This window comes from Apis cerana, linkage group LG13 (genome assembly GCF_029169275.1).
Source record: "Apis cerana isolate GH-2021 linkage group LG13, AcerK_1.0, whole genome shotgun sequence".
In the NCBI taxonomy this organism is placed as follows: Eukaryota; Metazoa; Arthropoda; class Insecta; order Hymenoptera; family Apidae; genus Apis; species Apis cerana.
In genome coordinates, this window is record NC_083864.1 from 5,970,667 (window position 1) to 5,988,634 (window position 17,968).

General features: G+C 40.7%; 2 protein-coding genes across 6 annotated transcripts in view; one reads left to right on the forward strand and one right to left on the reverse strand.

Moving 5' to 3' along the window:
• Window positions 1-17,968, reverse strand: part of LOC108000195 (uncharacterized) — a 149,612-nt gene that overhangs the window by 97,330 nt on the left and 34,314 nt on the right. For all 3 annotated transcript variants that reach the window (XM_062083827.1, XM_062083829.1, XM_062083828.1), the window contains one exon: window positions 14,456-15,101. The gene's annotated coding sequence lies outside the window, so the exon portion shown is untranslated. The remainder of the gene's footprint in view (window positions 1-14,455; window positions 15,102-17,968) is intronic.
• The window catches only part of LOC107996214 (uncharacterized), a 133,730-nt gene that overhangs the window by 83,915 nt on the left and 31,847 nt on the right, over window positions 1-17,968 (forward strand). For all 3 annotated transcript variants that reach the window (XM_062083831.1, XM_062083832.1, XM_017054164.3), the window contains one exon: window positions 16,833-16,944. The gene's annotated coding sequence lies outside the window, so the exon portion shown is untranslated. The remainder of the gene's footprint in view (window positions 1-16,832; window positions 16,945-17,968) is intronic.

Below are 17,968 nucleotides of genomic sequence, written 5' to 3' on the forward strand. Positions count from 1 at the left end.
TACGTACATTTGTGAGACGATTCTTTTTAACGTATATACTTTTCAGAGGGTATAATTGACTCTTAAAACCTTTTTCATCCCCTTTTCATTCGAAAGTAAATTGTTTGACCCATCCTATACGAGTTCTCAACAAGTTTTCGCGACTCTCATATCGGGTCAATGTTCTCCAAGATTTTTCCTGGATTTTACGTGCTATTCGTGCTCTTGCGTTGATATTCGATTGACTTGTTCCGATCGATCGCTCGATAATTTCATTATCTTGTTTATTCCCGTTACGCGCATTATAATCAACGTCCAATTACGATTAGATGAGCCCCACGTCGTTCACGTAAAATCACCCGGCGACCCGATAATAAACGGGGCGTAACATTAATCAGGAAGTGCGTGGACGCGTGCGACAATTCCTTTCGTTCGAGGAATCGGCAGGTAATTGCGGTGGAATTCGATCACGGAATTTGGGTCGTGCAAAATTAGTCTATCGCGTGTTAAATAGGACGATTCATTCATTCGCCGATATTTTTCATCATCTTGAACGATACATTCCACGGATCGATATTAAAAGCGATACATTCGCGACCAATGAAATTACGCTTCGTAAATTTCGCATCACTCTAAATTTCTTTTTTTCTTTTTTTTTTTTTTTTTCGAGAAATTAGCTCACTGCACTTCCTTTTCGGGATCGTTTCGTAAAACATGCTAATTACAATGATGAAACGATTGTTTCCTCAACACTTGTACGCCTGTTTTCTCGTTATTTTTCCTTAAACACTCACGACGTAAGGAATCTCTTAATGTAATGACTATTGTTGAGCGCACTTGAGACCACTCCCTCGCATCTATGCGGAGAATATTTGCAACCTTCAACTTTCAGTCTGTTAACCATCCATAGACACCGCGACTGAACTGAATCGAACCTGTTACGATTATCCATATTTATTTTCTCGACATAATTCCTCTATACTTTGGTGAAAATATTAATTATTATTTCATATATATATTTTTTCAAATTAAACAAAGAAATAATAATCCGATTATAGAGGGGACAAAAATGGGAGGATTTTATGTAAAATCCTATTTATTCGCGACTCGTAATATTGAATATTAATTTTTGTTCGGTCAACGAAGAATTTTTACGTGAAATATATAAATATATATCTTTTAATATATTTTAATCAACACGATCAAGGATTAAAAATCATCGAGGATAAAAAGATATTCATTCAGGTTGATTTCGAACGGCCCACTTGACGGGACAAGCTCCCCAATCGCGAAATGGACTTACGCACGTTAACAGAGGCTGCGTTGTTACGGAATCAAAGCCAATTACACGAGAACTCGATTATCGAACTTTCAGGGCCGTTGATTACAGTTAATTGTGCGTTTTATGACCGAGCACTTTGGACCGTATGCGTGCCGCTCATAAAAAGTAGCTTTTATGCCGAGTAATTCCATAGTTTCCGCCCTTACCCCATAATAAATTCCTTAATATCCGGTTAATTAAGAATTAACGTTTATGGATCTCGTTTAAGAAAGATTTCGAGAAAAATTCTTCAAAGAAATCTAAACGTTTCTTTATTCTTGTAAAAATCCATTCACTCGTTTAATCGGGTGAATTTAAAATGCTCAAATACTTAATCTTTAAATAACAAGCGTCGAGAAGAATTTCCAATCTTATGGAAAGAGGATGGATGACCGTACGCTTCTCTTCCAAAAAGAAAAAAAAAAAAAAAAAAGAAAAAAGGAAGAAACAAAAAATGTAAAAAATGCAAAAGAGTTTTCGAATATTCAAATATCCCTTTGCACATAGCTCTCGGCACGAGCCATTCCCATTAGTATGCATAGTCGTTTTACAATTGCTTTTGCACGTATCGAAAGATCGATATCCGCCCTCCTCGATTTTTGATTTCCCCGTATCGAACGACTTAATCCCTCTCCCGTAACGCGAACGAAACAATAGCACCAAGATTTCACCGCGAGCGATTAAGCCGCTTTTTATCCTCGCGCCGAGTATCGCGCCGAGAACGAGAAAAATCGAAAAGAAAAATAAAAGGGAATAAAAAAGAAAGTAAAAAAGAGGGCATCTCGTGCACGAAACGATCAACGTGCTACATCGGTTTTACGTTAGTTGCAGTGGCGGTTTCTGCGTTCGATTCGTGGGATTTTTAATCGTCGAGCACCGCGATGCGAATACGCAGGACGTGTGCACGTGTGGCGAACGCGTAACACGATTGCACGAGTTGTAAACGACGGCCCACTGCCGTATAATCGTCGTCGATTCATTGAGATTGTTGAGCGCAGCGATGGTGGTACACAATGTGACACGCATAGGTATAAATCACGAGTGTGAAGGGTGGTGAAGGGTGGCGAAGGGAGGAGCATGACCGTGCGTTCGTTGTGAATGAGAAACTAACATCGTCGGGACAGCATGTTATGAACATGCTGGACGATGACTCGTCGCGTATATCATCCGATTTTGACGCGGGGACAAGGAGATCGGCATTCCCGATTAAGAAGCATTGCCGATTATTTTGCATTCACTGGGAACTCTGTCTGCTGGTGAAAATTGATCCCGCTGTATGCTTTTAATAAGTTTCTTTTCAAAAAGGATGTAATCCTGTTCCGAAAGATTATAGATCGAAATGGGAAAACAATTAATTTTTTCCATTGACTTTTTTAAAATTTTTATCAATTTTTTTTTTATTCCATTCCATGCTTTTAATGCATTCTTTGTATCTTTTTTTTTTTTTTGAACATTTGTTTGAACGTTTGTTTGAATTTTTCAATGTTTTTTGATATTTTTTTTCCTTCTCTCTTTTGTTTTATCTCGTTTTTTTCATTTATTTTTGTTTTAAAATTTCAATTTTCAGCATTAGAAATATCCCTCTTGTGTTATTTTTTTATAACTCTATTCTCTTCTTCTAGAACAATTTGCGAATATTAATATTTGCTTATACAGGAAACATTTGAACGAAATGTTTTGTACAGTTTACGAAACAAAGGGATCAATTTGGCGAAGAAGAGAATGCTGTGATTATTATCGTCGAAGAAATTTCATCCCTTCGAGAAGAATCGAGCGATTTAGAAGATTTTTTCAGGAAGAATTTTTCTGAAAAATTGGCTGTGCAAATTGCAATCGAATCCAATTTGATAGGGCAATTTGATAGTCCAATATTTGCGAAACTATACCTTCATTTTTTATTTTTCTAATTAAAAACTTTCGCTGCAGTTATCCTCTCATTCGATATATATCTTTCTTATAAGATACATCCGCATCCTTCCACTCTTAATTTTATATAAATTTTGTTTAAATTTCGATTGAAAATTCAATCAATTACTCCAAACTACTTTCTATCCGTAAAATTTAATTCATACAACACAAGTTCAACTTTGTATAAACTTCATTGCACGCTCCTTCTATTTTCCTCAATTTTTCAACGCGCACCCAATCGACAATTTATCGAATCATAAAATTATTCAAAACTTTTCCCCCATCGAGAAGTGCTTTAAAAAACTCATATAATTTAATTCCATATTCCTCTTAACCTGATTAAAATCCTCGCACGCTTTCGACAAACCTTTTAATTCCCGCAACATCAATTTGCAACTTAATTAAATCCAAACTATTTACAAATCCTTTTTACCGGAAAATCATTATTCTAATCCCATTCCTTCTTTCGCGCGGATTAATTTAAATTAACGAATACGAGCCATGTGTGAAATCTACGAATCTTTCTAAACTTAATCTCATCTCGAAAAGTTGTTTCGTAATTGTCTCGTAATTACGCGTAAATGCGTATTCTTCTCGCGACGATCTAATAATTCTCCTCGCATCGCGAACTGGATTTTGAAAGGATAAATCATAGAGCGAAGGATATTATTGCGACAGTAGTCGGATGTCAGATAGTGGAAGCGTAGGAAACGCGCACGAGCGGGCACCAACTCTTCAACCCTTAACGCTCGCGCACTCGCACTCGTTCCACGTGAGTGTAAACGAGGCCAGGCTCGAGAGAAAGAACGGACAGAAAGGGTGGGAAGAAGATTTATGCGATTGAATCGGTACACGGCTACAAATCACTTATCGTCCGAATAAAACTCGGTAGCTCCAAGTCTCGAAAAAGAGAAAAAAAGAAGAAGCGTAATTTCTTATGCTCGAGTCTTTCAGTTCAAGACGTGTACAGCAACTATTTCTTCTTCAATAACAGTTGGGGGATAATTTTTTAGCTCGATCGAAATATTTCCAGAAATGTTTTTCTAAAATACATCGTTCGAATATTTTTATATCTCCATTTTCTTTTTTTTAACCGAGCGTTGTTTCTTCCCCTGGCAAATCGAACGATAACAACTTTCTTATTTATCGTTTTAATTAATAATTCCAGTTACAAACAATGCTGCTCGAAATCCGAGTGCGCGTAAAATAATCGCGTGACGGTGCAGTGTCGTTCGTTAAATTCGATATCCGAAAATTTGTATTAATTAATGAGCGGAATAATAACGAGGTGTACCGAGAAAAATTTACGTGACGTGGAACGGGTTAACGCGCGTACTTTATAAATCGTGAATCGTGAATATATGCAATGGAAAATCGCACAGACAATTGGAGATGGTTCAGGTGTTATCAGGACGGAATAAACACACGCATATTTCGAAGGAATTTTGATTCGTGTGATGCGGTAGTTTCTGGCTCCGCGTAGAATCTTAATGCTTATATTTTGTGGCACGGTGCTCTTCCGTGAATGTTTACTTTACGAGTTAAGGATAACGTTGAATATATAGATGCATGCATGCACCAGATGGATGTTGACTGGTCTGATTCCAACCCGTTCTATTTACATTTCGAATTTCTTCGCGGTTTTTCCACCTGCTATCTTTTCTTCCATTTCTCCAAAAGATCCTTCTTTCCCATCTCTCTCTCTCTCTCTCTCATTTCTTTCTTTCATCCTTAGCATTTCCTTCTCACGCCACCCCTTTCTTCCATCCCCACATTTCTAAAATTTCTTTCTCTTCTTACTTTTCGGTCGACGAATTTTTGCACGTTCGAAATTTCTTCTTCCTTTCTCTCCTTTTCGCCTTTCTCGTTTCTCGCCAATGCGATGCGATGCGCTTCAGGCCGACTCGTGCTTCAGACCCCTCTCTTTGCTCTCTTTGCTCGATAGGAGGTAAAAGGAAAGTTGTTGAATTCTCAAGAGACCGGAGAGGAGGAGAAGTTGGCGCGTAAATTCGCGAATGGAAACGTCACCCCAGAGAGATTAGCTCTAGAGAAAGAAAAACGATTATTTATACGATCTTCTAATTAATTTATCTCGGCCTCCTCCCAGTGTCGTCCTCGATCCCATTCCTGCGAAGTTGCGCGCGACAATATCGGTTCCACGACCGATCATTATTTGCACAGCGAATTAATCGAGACGCAGATTATCATCGTAAAGAGGATCATATCGCGAAGGTTTACATCGCGTTTAATCTGATTCGAAACCGACGCGTGAACCAAGGCTTCGTTAATCCCGCATGCAAAGTGATTCAACCCTTCAAGTGTTCAAACCACTCCAACTCGATCGAACTCGTGTGGAACGTGTAATTCGCGCGAGAACTTGTGTCCCCAATATTCGAATTCCAATTTTCTTCGCCTTTCGTCTTCAACGATTCGCACGACAGAGATATTACGCCAATTTTAATATCTTGAAAATTCGGAGAATATTCGCAATATTCGCTCTCGATTCAAATTCGAATGCATTTTTTCTCGCAACGTTACGTTCGAAGAAGGTATATTTGGTTTCTCCTTTGCCTCGGATAAGATTTAACCGCTAAATAAAGACATGGAAAATCGGGACGGATCGTTTCGGCATCCAGAGGCTGGCGTATATATAGCCTGATTCTCAAAGTATCCGCGAGACTCCGTTTTAACTTTTGTGCACGATTGAGAATGATGAAAATGTGTATAAATGTGGAAAGGGAGTAAATGGGAGCGGCACAATTTTATTTTTGGCACAGACGGATACGCTCTAGGTCGGTTGGACGACGATCGAGGAATTAATAACGCGCGGCAAAATGGAGGGAGATGCGGCCAGAGTTATTACTGAGCCGTTGATGAGGAACTCTCGCGGAATTTTTTTTTTTCTATCATCTTTTCCCTTTCTCCTCTCACCCCTCTCTATCGTTGCCTCCATTTAGCGGGGAAACAATGGAGGCAATGGGAACGTGTATTGTCCCGTTTCATAGTACATTGCTTCGTACGTGGAAAAGTAAATTTGCCAGCGTCGGGACACGAGTTACGTTTTACTCGTATTCGCCGGGTGAAATTCGGCGACAAAGCGCGGGATTAAATCCATGGAAATGCCTATTGAAAACTATTTCGTTATTATCTCGAAAATTTTCTTGCTATTTTATCGTGCAATTTATTATACGCGCTCTCGCGTACAAAGTCGCGACTCGTATTTTAAAGTTCGAGCGATCGACAACGATCGATAAAAGCTTAGAAAATCTTCCGCTGCTAATCATCCTCTCGATTCCTCTCCAATCTCTCTATCGTCCGTGTTCCTCGACACACGGCCCATCGATTGTTTCGTCAACGGAACTTTACCCATTAAGGACCCGTCCTCAACGTTTTCCAAGTTTCGGCCTCTGGGTGATCCCTCTCGGCACGGAAGTCGTTTAATTTATCGCTCGACGCGATGGGAGTCAACAAGAGAGTCCTCCTCGAGGAGCGGGAGATCACCGTCGTCGAGAGGATATCCAGGAAACGATGTATCCCGTTATCGCGAATTCTCTTTGTGCTCGGATGGATGGGGGCGGGGTACAAGAGCAGGGGAGGAAGGAAAAGGAAGTGAATAATGGTGGAATATTCGAGGGGATGTAAGATGTCGACCAAGCGCAAGGGAATTTACGTCTGAAGGATGTGTATCGAAGCGGCCCACTCCATTGTTCCAACGTTGTTTCCCTCGGTGTGCCCTTGTGAACACGGTGTAAACCGATCGATCTCTGATATTTTCCCGCCCCAACGGGCAGGGAATGGTAACGCGAATGCGTTAACGGGGCACATCGTGGCTGGTTAATCGAGATCCCGTGATGAATTTTATTTTTTCCACGAATATTCGCGTATAATGGAAATCGAAATGGTTAAACGTCGTCCCTTTGTGCCGGCCGCAAACAATCGCGTATTAAATTTCAAAAATTTCCACGTTTCGATATTCCAACGTCGAATATATTTTGGAATCGGGGATTGCATCGCTCGAGCGAAATATTTCGTTCGCTTCCAATTTTATCCGCAAAGTTCGAGCCGAAAATTTGGGGAACGAGATCCCCTAAGATCCACCTAGTTTAGTATGAAGATTAGCCCAAGCATTCGAGTGGGCAATGGATCGAAGGGGCGTAGGTAAAGTTGTTTGACAACGATGCTTCGCGGCATTTATCCCGGAACTGCCAGAGACGTTCTCCTTAGGAATGCTCAAACGAGAGATTCATTGTGTACACGACAATGGGCTACCACTCCTGCACTCCATTATGGCGCATCCCTTCCTCGTGGCCGAACTTGCACGTTTATCAGCGACGAACGACCAACATTGTGGTCGACTGCTTTCGAAACATGCGCTCGAAATTTATTTAATCCTCCGCACGAAAATATCCCTGATACTATATTTGCAATCACGGTTCGGAATGGAAGCGTCGTTGAAATTGATTTTTTTATGGGCCAATTATTCTTTCCTCGTGTTTTTCAATGCCGCGATTATGCGCGTATATATTTTTTTATACGAGTCACACAAATTTGAAGAGCTATTTCTTTCTCCAAAGAAAGCTCTGTTTGTGAAACTCTTGAAACTCGCACAATGGATCTATTTAAATTACTTGTTATTCCATATTACTCTATATATAAAAAAAATAAGCACGCAAGTGTTACTTTTTACGTATATACATTTCATTTTTCCGAATACTCCCTTTTACCGAGATTAAACGATCCACCCAATCCCCCTCCCTGGAAAGAAATTATTTTTATTACGACCGAAAGAGGGCATCTCTCTCCACCCCGAAATAAAACTGAACTGAATCTGGTCCGAGACGAGGAGAAATATTACCCAGGAATAAGTTCTAATTAGAAACACTGATTAAAGTAATGGGAAGGATTCCATGAATACTAAAGAGCGTGGCGTAGGAACGAGATGCCAGGATCATCCGGCAAATTGGTTGACGTTTTACGAGCGGTATCTTCGACGGAATACCATTTGGACAGGAGAGAGCAAGGAGAGTGAGTACGGGTGAGTATCGAGGTCGGAGGAAAATCCGACTGAAATGGCGTGGTTGGTTGCCTAATCCGCCGATACATCAGAGTTACGCCGGCCACCAATGGCGCTATTGCTTCAAATTCGTAGCCCAGCCATTGTCGCGTGGGCGGCGTGGAGCCTGGTGTGTACATCTCTGGAACGGGAGAGAGAAAGAGAGAGAGAGAGGTTACGAAGTTCTAAGCAGCTTAAGCTTGGTTAGCTGTACGACAAGCCGGAGGAAAACATCGAGAGTTGCATCGAGAGCGTGAAATCTGATTCAATGCCGTTGGAAAGAAATTTGTAGAAAGAATTTTCTCCGCCAATTTTTCAACGCGATTCCTCTCTCGTGTTTTTTTAGTTACTTGGTTGAAATTCGAACGAACGATGTAACGTAAGTAAGATTTAAGGACAACCAGTTGAATAATTTAATTTATACGCGGGTATATATCTTGATTGCATCGTTTCACAAATTATTATCCAATTTATAACGTGTCAGGGGATTATATATGATCCAAATTGTGATACGTTAAATCGAAACTGTTTCGTCGTAAATCGTGGCACGTGGATTACGATTAACGTTATATTATCGTTCCTGATATAATTTCAATCGATTATCGTATCGCGATACGCAAAAGATATATATTCATTGAACTCTATTTATCGAACTTAATTCAACATTATTTATAACTAATAATAAATGAACCTCTTCTTCTTGCCTTCATTTCGTTCTTTCGAATTAACCAACGTTATACATCAGAACATATCCCGACAGATATACAAACGCATCTTTATTTCAACACACGACTGTACATTCCAACAGCACACCGCGAAGGAAATTTAATCTCTTCGTTCAGATTACAAACCGTGGGGGTTTAAAAATAATCCCCCCTCTCGATTCATTATCACCATTGGTTATTTCGCAATGCACACGTGCATCCGCATCTACGCCAAGATGAATACACCTTTTCACCAGGGCGAGAACAATATAAACCTCTGAACAGTGTCTGACTAGGCACACGCGCGCGCCCATTCAAGAACCGTGTCTACGTGTCCTTTTTTTAAACTCTCCAAGAGCTCTCCATCCGGTCTAATTAGAATTCATCGGTAAATCGATGCCTCTCGACAGACGAGAGTGACCCGATTTTCCCCGGTTCCAAGTGATACAAAACTCGAGAGCCGATGGTGAATCATCCGTCAGCAAATTTCCTCCTCATCCCTCCCCCTCCCTCCGAGTAACACGAGCCGAACTTTCTCGTCTGAGCCAATTATCCGCGCGCTTAACTCCAAAGGTTTCGTAAACTCGTGATTTAAATAGCTAAAGGCTGCGCGGGGGTGGGGACGCGCCGCTTATCGCGTGTATCAACGATCGTCGGGATATACGCGATTGCATATAGCCGTCGTGGATCGTTCTTAATAAATCTGTCCGGGTTCTGACGTCGAATCGTTCGCCGGATACCGCCACTCGGTATCGCTTTACGTGATATGAATGCGGCGGATGGCTGGACTCGGAACGTTTCGCTGGGATTGATTCACGATGGGGATGGATCAACCTTTTGATTTATTAATTCCCGCTTTCCATTCCGGGATATTTCCAATTTTCCTTTGTACAAGATCCGTTTCAAAAATAAGAGTTAAGGGTAAGGAGTCGATGCTCGTCTCGGGAAATTTTGTATTCTTTCAGATTCTTCAAAAAGGTTACGATCTATGGTGTTTCAAGACCATCTGAGGAAAAATGTATCAGGAATTTTGGAGGAGAGATTGCGTTTTTTTTTCTATAATGCATCAACGGTATTTGGATTTTAACGTCGCGCGAATGAAAAAGAAACAAAGGGTTCAAGGGGAACCGAAAGCTTTCGACCGAAAATTCTAAGCAGCCTCTGTCCTCAAAGGTTATCCACCCCTCGCGATGCATCAAGCCCATTAAACCCAGGCGTTGGGCCTCGTACAAGCCCCTCAGTCAACCTCGAAGCGCGTCACTTCGAGGAAAACGAAACCACTCTCGAGACGCTCGAGGGCGACCACGAGGAGGATCCAGTTGAGTAAGAGAGAGAGAGAGAGAGAGAGAGAGAGAGTTCTCAAAGAAGAAAGGGAAAACGAGAAGACTACTTCGGTGCAGGGAGGGGGAGAAAAAAAGGGAAAAAAAGGACATAAAATGATACACACAGAGACATCGTTTAAAACCCCTACGTGACCATGTCACCCTCGTCGTTTCTTTTTCAGAGGGCACAAAAGAAGATTTCTTTGCTAGTGGAATGACAAACGAGTGGAGGACAAACGAGGCGATGGCGTATATCCCATATTAGCGAGTATGGAGTTAATTAATTCGACTAAAAAATTGAAAGAGAGAGAGAGAGAGAGAGTTAAAGAAAAGAAAAAAAAAAGGTAACAAATAAATAAAGAAGCGAGCGGAATGAATACGATTGCGGGGGCGTCGCGACGTCGCGCGGTTATTGCCTCGGCCTGGAAAACTTGCTCTCGAGTTTATCCCTGTCTGGAAAGAAAAGTCCCGAGGTTTTATCGTGGTCGCCGCTTTGATTTATCCAAGCTGAATCGGGCGCAGCTCCATTGTGCCGGAAGATCGTATCTAGCGGAATTACACTACGGTCGCGCTGTTTATTCGAAAAAAATTACGCCCACCATCGTTTCCACGTCGTACTTTTATACTTTATTTTCTTCGAGAGAAAGGGGAGGAGGTCGTTAACTCGTTATTTAAAAATAAGTATCTCTTTTCCCTTTCGATTTAAAGTTTACTAACGCAATGGAATTGATTCTTTCTCTTTCCTTTTTTCTTTTTCAGATGAAATTAGAAATCGCACTCGAACGACAGAATTAGTTTCTCTATTTGTAAGAAATGTAAACAAGAGATACATGTATTTTTCCAAATTCGATTGGAAAATCGAATAGGGGAGGTTTTATCGCGATGAGGATGAGGATTCGTTCGGTCGTTGAGGGTGCTGAGCCACTTGACGCTGAATGAACACGCAAAAACAGTGTTAATGCACATCCATTTTCGCTTTATTGTCAATGAACGAAGTTCGCCACCGAGATGCGGAGTCGTAAATGCGGTTTAATTGCATCGCGTGCATTACGCGTTATCTAACGTTCCGACCCAGGCAAGACTATAAACGTTGTCGAGGACTAGATTCTAGGCATAAATAATAGCCTGGCACGATGTGAATGGTATAATTTTGGGTCGACTTCGATCGATACGATATGATCTATCCATTACTGTATTGCTCTAATAAATTCATTCCTGTCCTCTGCAAATACGGACCATTTTTTTGAAACGTTTTCAACGTTAATAATATCTCCTCCAACAGATATCGGATATTTGCACAAAGAATTTTTCGTTCCTTCCAAAAATTTTATAAAACGAGGAAAAGCTTATGATTAAAACGCTGGAAAAGCCGTAACCGTGTATCAAGTAAAAATTGTCCCCTTTATGGTAAACGGGAAGTTTCATGCACGAGAGATCGAAACCTTCAGCAGTGCGAGAACAACAAGTCAACAAGAAACTTAAACTTGTTAATATTCATAAGCCGTTGATTTATATTGAAATCCTGCGAGAGTCGTCCGTTTAATCCAGAAATATCCTTTCGAAGAAGCGATCCCTCTCTCCTGGAGAAATAATTTATCACTTCACTTTCCATTCTCGAAATTTCACTGCCTCGTTTGAATCGCAAATCGAGGGGAGGAAATCGGAGAGCGGATCAATCGCACAAATTTTCGAAAATGATTGAACGCGTTCCACGTTGTTTTAATCGGAGCACAGGTTATATAACAGCGAGTGTCAGAACGGGGCAATCTGTTGGCTAAATTACGAGCGGCGATGTTACGTCGAGATATCGAGATATATATAGCAAGTTTACAGCGTCCTATAGACAAGGGGGGCGCTAAGGGGGTGGGTAGAGGATGGTTGCGAGCACGATGTCCCCGATGGCATAAGGGACCTGTTACGTATAATGCAAGATTGTTCATAAGTTGCAGCACCGTCGCTTTCAACGTCTCTCCCAACCCTTTGTTGGGCTTGATCGCGGCACAAAACCGATAATTTGCCCAACGACCTTCAATTTTCGTTTTCCATTCCTTCCGCCGGATGTGGGTGTACGTGGGGGTCGAAGTTAATTAGGCTGAAAGTTTGAAAAGGGGGAGGGGATGTTAATTTTTAATCCGTGCGTTGATCGATGTTAATTAAATCGGTGCAAACCCGTTGAAACATTCAGCCTCGTGATTAATAATACGCCGGTTAACGGAGGGGATCGTTTAATTAATCGCATTCCACGTGATTAGTCATTTATTGTGCGATCGAAATTCGAGGGATTATACGCATTTCGGTCGCTTTGGATGGATAGGGGAGAAAACCTCGTATCAGTCGATCGATGCTGATCGACGAAAAATTTGAAAACTTGTTGAAAATGCCGTTGAAAACTTGTGATGAATTATCCGCCAGTGTGCAACGATTATGACGATTGTCAGATCGATTTCGAATCGTCGGTCGAGCGAATAAAAGTGACGCGAGACCTTCTTGAATTCGTCCTTTATACACGATATCCTTTTCGTTTACGTGTTGTAGAATAATAATCCACGATTTGTTGAACTCAAAAGATATTTTAATTTTTCACTTATTATTATCTTCCCTTCGTTTTTCCTTTAATAGATCCAAAACTATGTTTCGTTTTCGCGAAATTTCGTAAACATTCGCCGCGAAAATTACTCGATCCTTTTAAAGGTGGAAAAACTGTGGTTACAGCGAGAACGGAGGAGAAAGCAGAAGAACGAAGAAAAATGTTGAGGATGTTGGGAGGAAAAGGTTATAAGATGGTGCTGTCTGTTTTATATTCTCGTCTGTATCCCGGGTTATGAACTCGTCCTTTTTTCCCGTGGAACATCTTCCAGGTGTGCACGTAGCTGAAAAGCATCCGGATAAACGCCTCGGCAACTGGGAAAGACACGCGGGGAATGGAAACCGGAGGAAGGGATGGGAGTGTTCGGAGATGGAGGGTATATGTACAAATCTACCTGGATACACAAGAGCGAGCAAGGATAAAAAGGGTAGAATGGAGGAGGTATGGTGGATGGAATTGCATTGGAAAAGAAGATTCGCCAACCAGCCACGGCTCTCTCGTAGCCAGATTCTTCTTCGAATGAAAATGAAGAATGAAAGATGAGAAAAGATGAGAGAAGATGAGAATGGCGAGAGGTTTCGTTCGATTTCGAAACAAGATTTCCTGTATCGCGTCGTTCATACTCGATTATCCGTTGAAACGAATACCTACGTGAATTATACGTTATGATTGATCCGATAACAAGGAATTATACGTACGCCATAAATTATAGGAAACGAATGTTAACGATACGAGGCCTGAGCTAGGATATCGCGTGCTCGTTGTACCCACGGGGAGTGATAAAGGAGATAGTGTCACTCGTCTAGCTAATTACTAGTCACCAACTATACGACTCCTGGGAGCTCGCTCGTGAATGTGGCCGGCTCGTTTCGTGTACTACGAGGCTAGGGCTGTGGTCAGTTGTGTGCTGCTCTGGATTTTGATCCCTGCGTAACAAAATACGATGTTAGTTCGTATAACGATGTTTCGATACTTGCAGGAATCGATCATCGTGGTTGTGTGCTTCCAAATAATTCATTTCGTTGCGCGAAAATGTATTATATTTGAGAACATAAACTCTCGAAGATTGCTGATAGAGTCGATGGAAAATTTTACGTATACTTGAATATACTTCCATTAGTATTTTTCCTCCTTTTTCTCTGGAATAATCTTATGTATAGGTTGGGAAGAATGATTGTACGATGTTTCGCGTTCACAACCTTGCGGATAATCCGGAAACCACCAATAATACGAACGTAGGCAGCACGCGAAAGTATCATCGGTTGCGTGATATAGGAAATAATCTCGTTCGCTTTCGCGCCCGTTTTTTTCGATTTCGCTCGATACTCCCCTCCTCTTCCAAGAAGAAATTTATCAAATCAATCTCCCAAACGATGCGCCATACCTTAACGAGAAAACAGGTAGCGCAAAGGTATCTCCTTCTCTGATTAAATTTATTCCTATATCCATGGAAATGAAATAAGGTTTCCACTCCAAAGCAATTCAATTTCATTAATGAAATTATTATTAAATCTGTTCCACTTGAACATAAAAAGAAAAGAAAGAATAAAGAATAATATCAATTAGAAAAATCTCGCTTACCAAAGGTTTTTTTCTGCACCCAGTAACGTTTCTGTAACGGTTCAATCAGAAGGTATCCCCGTGATATCGGCGATCAGAAAAGTGATGCGGTTTCACGCTAGCCAACCACGGCCACCAAACTTTTCCACGTGTTCCCTGCACAGTTTTCGCGCTTCACCGGCCGCAATTTTTCTTCCACGGGTTGCTGGGTGGCACGGTTTCGACGATTGGTTACACCGGTGGATGGTCTACATCTGGAAACTCCGCTGCGAAAGTTTCGTCGAAGAGGAGGACGATTGGTTTCCGGGTGAAAACAGCTTTCAGACACCAATTACCAGTTCTCTCTCTCTCTCTCCCTTTCCCTTTCTCTCTCTTCTTTCTCTCTTTCTCTCTCTATGGCGACCACTCGGCCAAAACTCCCTGCTGTCAGGATTTTGCCGGCTCCTATTCCCCCGAATTAGCGGATGTGCAGATAGCCGAACCATTATCGCAACACCTGTACCCTGTCTTCCCGCGTCGGCCCAACCGAATAACGAAATAGCGAAACGAAAATTCTTCCATTGATTGCTCCTCCACGATTCTCTGCTAAATTTATTTGTTATCAATTGGAGAGTGTCTATCGTATTGAGGAGTGTTAATGTATCGCGACATCTTTGACAGGTAGAGTCTGAAACAGAAAACGAATATATGAAGTTAGTAAAAATGTCGTTTATTTATATTTGAACGTATGAAAGTCTAGGGAGTAGACAGGATTCGATAATGCAAATTTTTTGCACGATGTTTTAAGGATGAAATGGATATTTCAGTTTTATTTTTTTCAAAATTTTCCTCATAAAAATTGTGATATTTCTTCAATTATCGAGTAATTGAAATTAGATAAAATAACAGGAGGATATAAATAATTAATTAAAAAAAACTTGTATTAATAAATACAAGTTAAATTAAAATATTTTTCTATATTGTGTTACCATTTTTTTGATCTCTAACAATATCACAACAATAAACAATTGAGAATTTGAAATTTGGATAACGATGGAGTTTAGGTGAGCAATGAGAGATACGATTAAAGAATCGGACAAAAGCAAAGCGGTTGAACGAGGTGAAGAAGAGGAGATTAAGGAAGGGGACGAGCATCCCTTATCTTGTACTTGTGGCCGTAAAGAGGAAAGGGAGAACATTAAGAGATAAAAGATTCCTCGTGCAGAAAATTTACGAGCAATTTCGTTTCGTGGAAGTATTTATGGATGCTTGCTACGCTTTCGAGAACTTCCCACTCGATTTGGGACGTTAATTACGTCAATGCAGTCCAGGAAATTCTATATATCGTTGTAATCTATTATCCTTAAAATATCCAATTACACGCCAAATAAAAAAAAAAAACATATCCCTATAAAATAAAGACCCTATAAAATACAATTTAACGATGAAATATCAAAATATCGAATTGCGAAATTCGATATTTTCATCGATTCGTCAAACCAGTTAGCAAAACAAAAATATAATTTTTTTTTCGAGAGATAAAGGGAATCAAAGAGAAATTTAAAATAAAAAAAAAAAAAAGTACAAAATAACAAAGTAAATATCTTTGAATGAAAAAAATTTCATTTTTCCTCCCCGATAAACATTCCCCCGATATCGTTCGATTGATCAAAACTGATTGGACGAATTAAAACGAATAAACCATAGTTAAACGGGGATTTTACCATCCCCAATTTTGTAGCATTTCGCATAAGCCGCGCATACTGGGCCTCTCTTATTTGCTCTTGCGTGGTCTGCGGCGCACACGTCTCGCCACATGCGCCCGCATGTGCACACAGCCTGCAACCCCGGGACAGCATTATGCATTTGTCGCATGTGTGCTCTGCCTTAACCTAATGACCGGCTCGGCCTGATCGATTCGATGGGCAAACGAAATTAAATACTTTGGGCAGCGTTAATAATTTAAAGATTCTAGTACAGATGATCCCGGTACAATGAAATCGTGTTATCTTTATTTTTCATTTAGATTCAGAATTTCTTCCTTCCGCGAAAATAAACGAACGAACAAGATACTCGAGAGAGTGTAGAGAAATTCTTGTTTAGAGAATGGGATAGATTTAGATAGAAAGAGTTTTGGGAATGGAACGAACTTGGATTCTTGATAAGATCGAAAAGTGGATCGGAATTGAGATTTAACGAATTATGAATTATTCCACGATTATTGTAATTCAGGGAGTTGCACGTTTTGGAACGAAGCTATAATTAACTTCGTCGATCCTATTTATCGTAATATAATATATGAAACGGAACGCTATTGGTGCCGTTGTAATTGGAACGTGCATTGCGTAACGATGTTATAATAGATAGGGAAACAATGATCGAAACGAAACCTTTGATCATTTGTTGTACCATGTTACAGATTCAGTAGAGTGTTAGCGGTTGGAACGATGTGAGAGGAATATATGGGTGGACGCCAAACGAGCAAGGAAGGCTGGACGAAATCACGAACACGTGGCGAGACGTGAAGCGGGGTGAGTTACATCTTAACTCTTTTGTGGCTATCGATTTTCTTCTAACGATGAATCCAATATCTAATTTTGATTGTAGATAAAAGAACTTAACTTTCGAAATAAGATGTACAACTTTTCCAACTCGAGAAGAAAAATTATTAACAAATTCTTAAAACTTAATATCCTTTTTTGAACAAGGTATCGAATTGAACTATTTATTTATTATATAAAACTGCTAATGCGAATTGTTAAAATGGAAAAACGAGAAGGAAGAAAACGATAGAGGAAAAGAAGTGACGGTCGAGAGAATATGTTCGAGAACTGAATCGAGGACTGCGCTTTATTAATCTTTGAGCGGTTAAAGGACTGAAATACAACGTGGACCAGAATCATGGACCATACATCTTAGACGGTACATTAGCCAGATTCGTGTCGCGAAAAAAAATTGGATTCTGGGACGAAAGTTGGCTAGGGGCTATCGGTCGTTGCAGCTCGAGAGAGTGGAGATAAACGACCGACGGCATTCGGATAAATAAAATTCCCCCGGCTGTTCCATCGAGCTTGGAATTTTCTCGTTTTAACCGACCGTGTGTGCACCGTTGGGTTTCGGCTCACGTATCTTAACAGAGAGACCGCGAATAAAGAATAGAAAGCACAGTGAAGGACATCGTTTTGACGAGTAGCTGTCTCTCGAAAAATGGGATCGATATAAAAAGATAGAAAGAAAGAGAGTAAAAAGTGGAAAAGTAAAAAAAAAGACGAAGCAAACTTCGCAGTCTCGTCGATTATTCGCGAAATTCGTTCCGCTGGGTAACAGTCGCGCGGAATGCGGAATCCGTTTGTTGTCGGAGAATGTGAATAATTTGTATGGCGAGTCGTGAATCGTGGGATTCCTGACTAACCGATGCGTCCATACATTCGAATCCACCCTCGATCGTATGCGATAAATTTCCAAAATAATACAAGAACCCCAATATCCCGTACACCTCCTTCCTCCTTCTCGTCGACGTAATGGATTCGTAACGTTGCTACGATCGAAAACAAG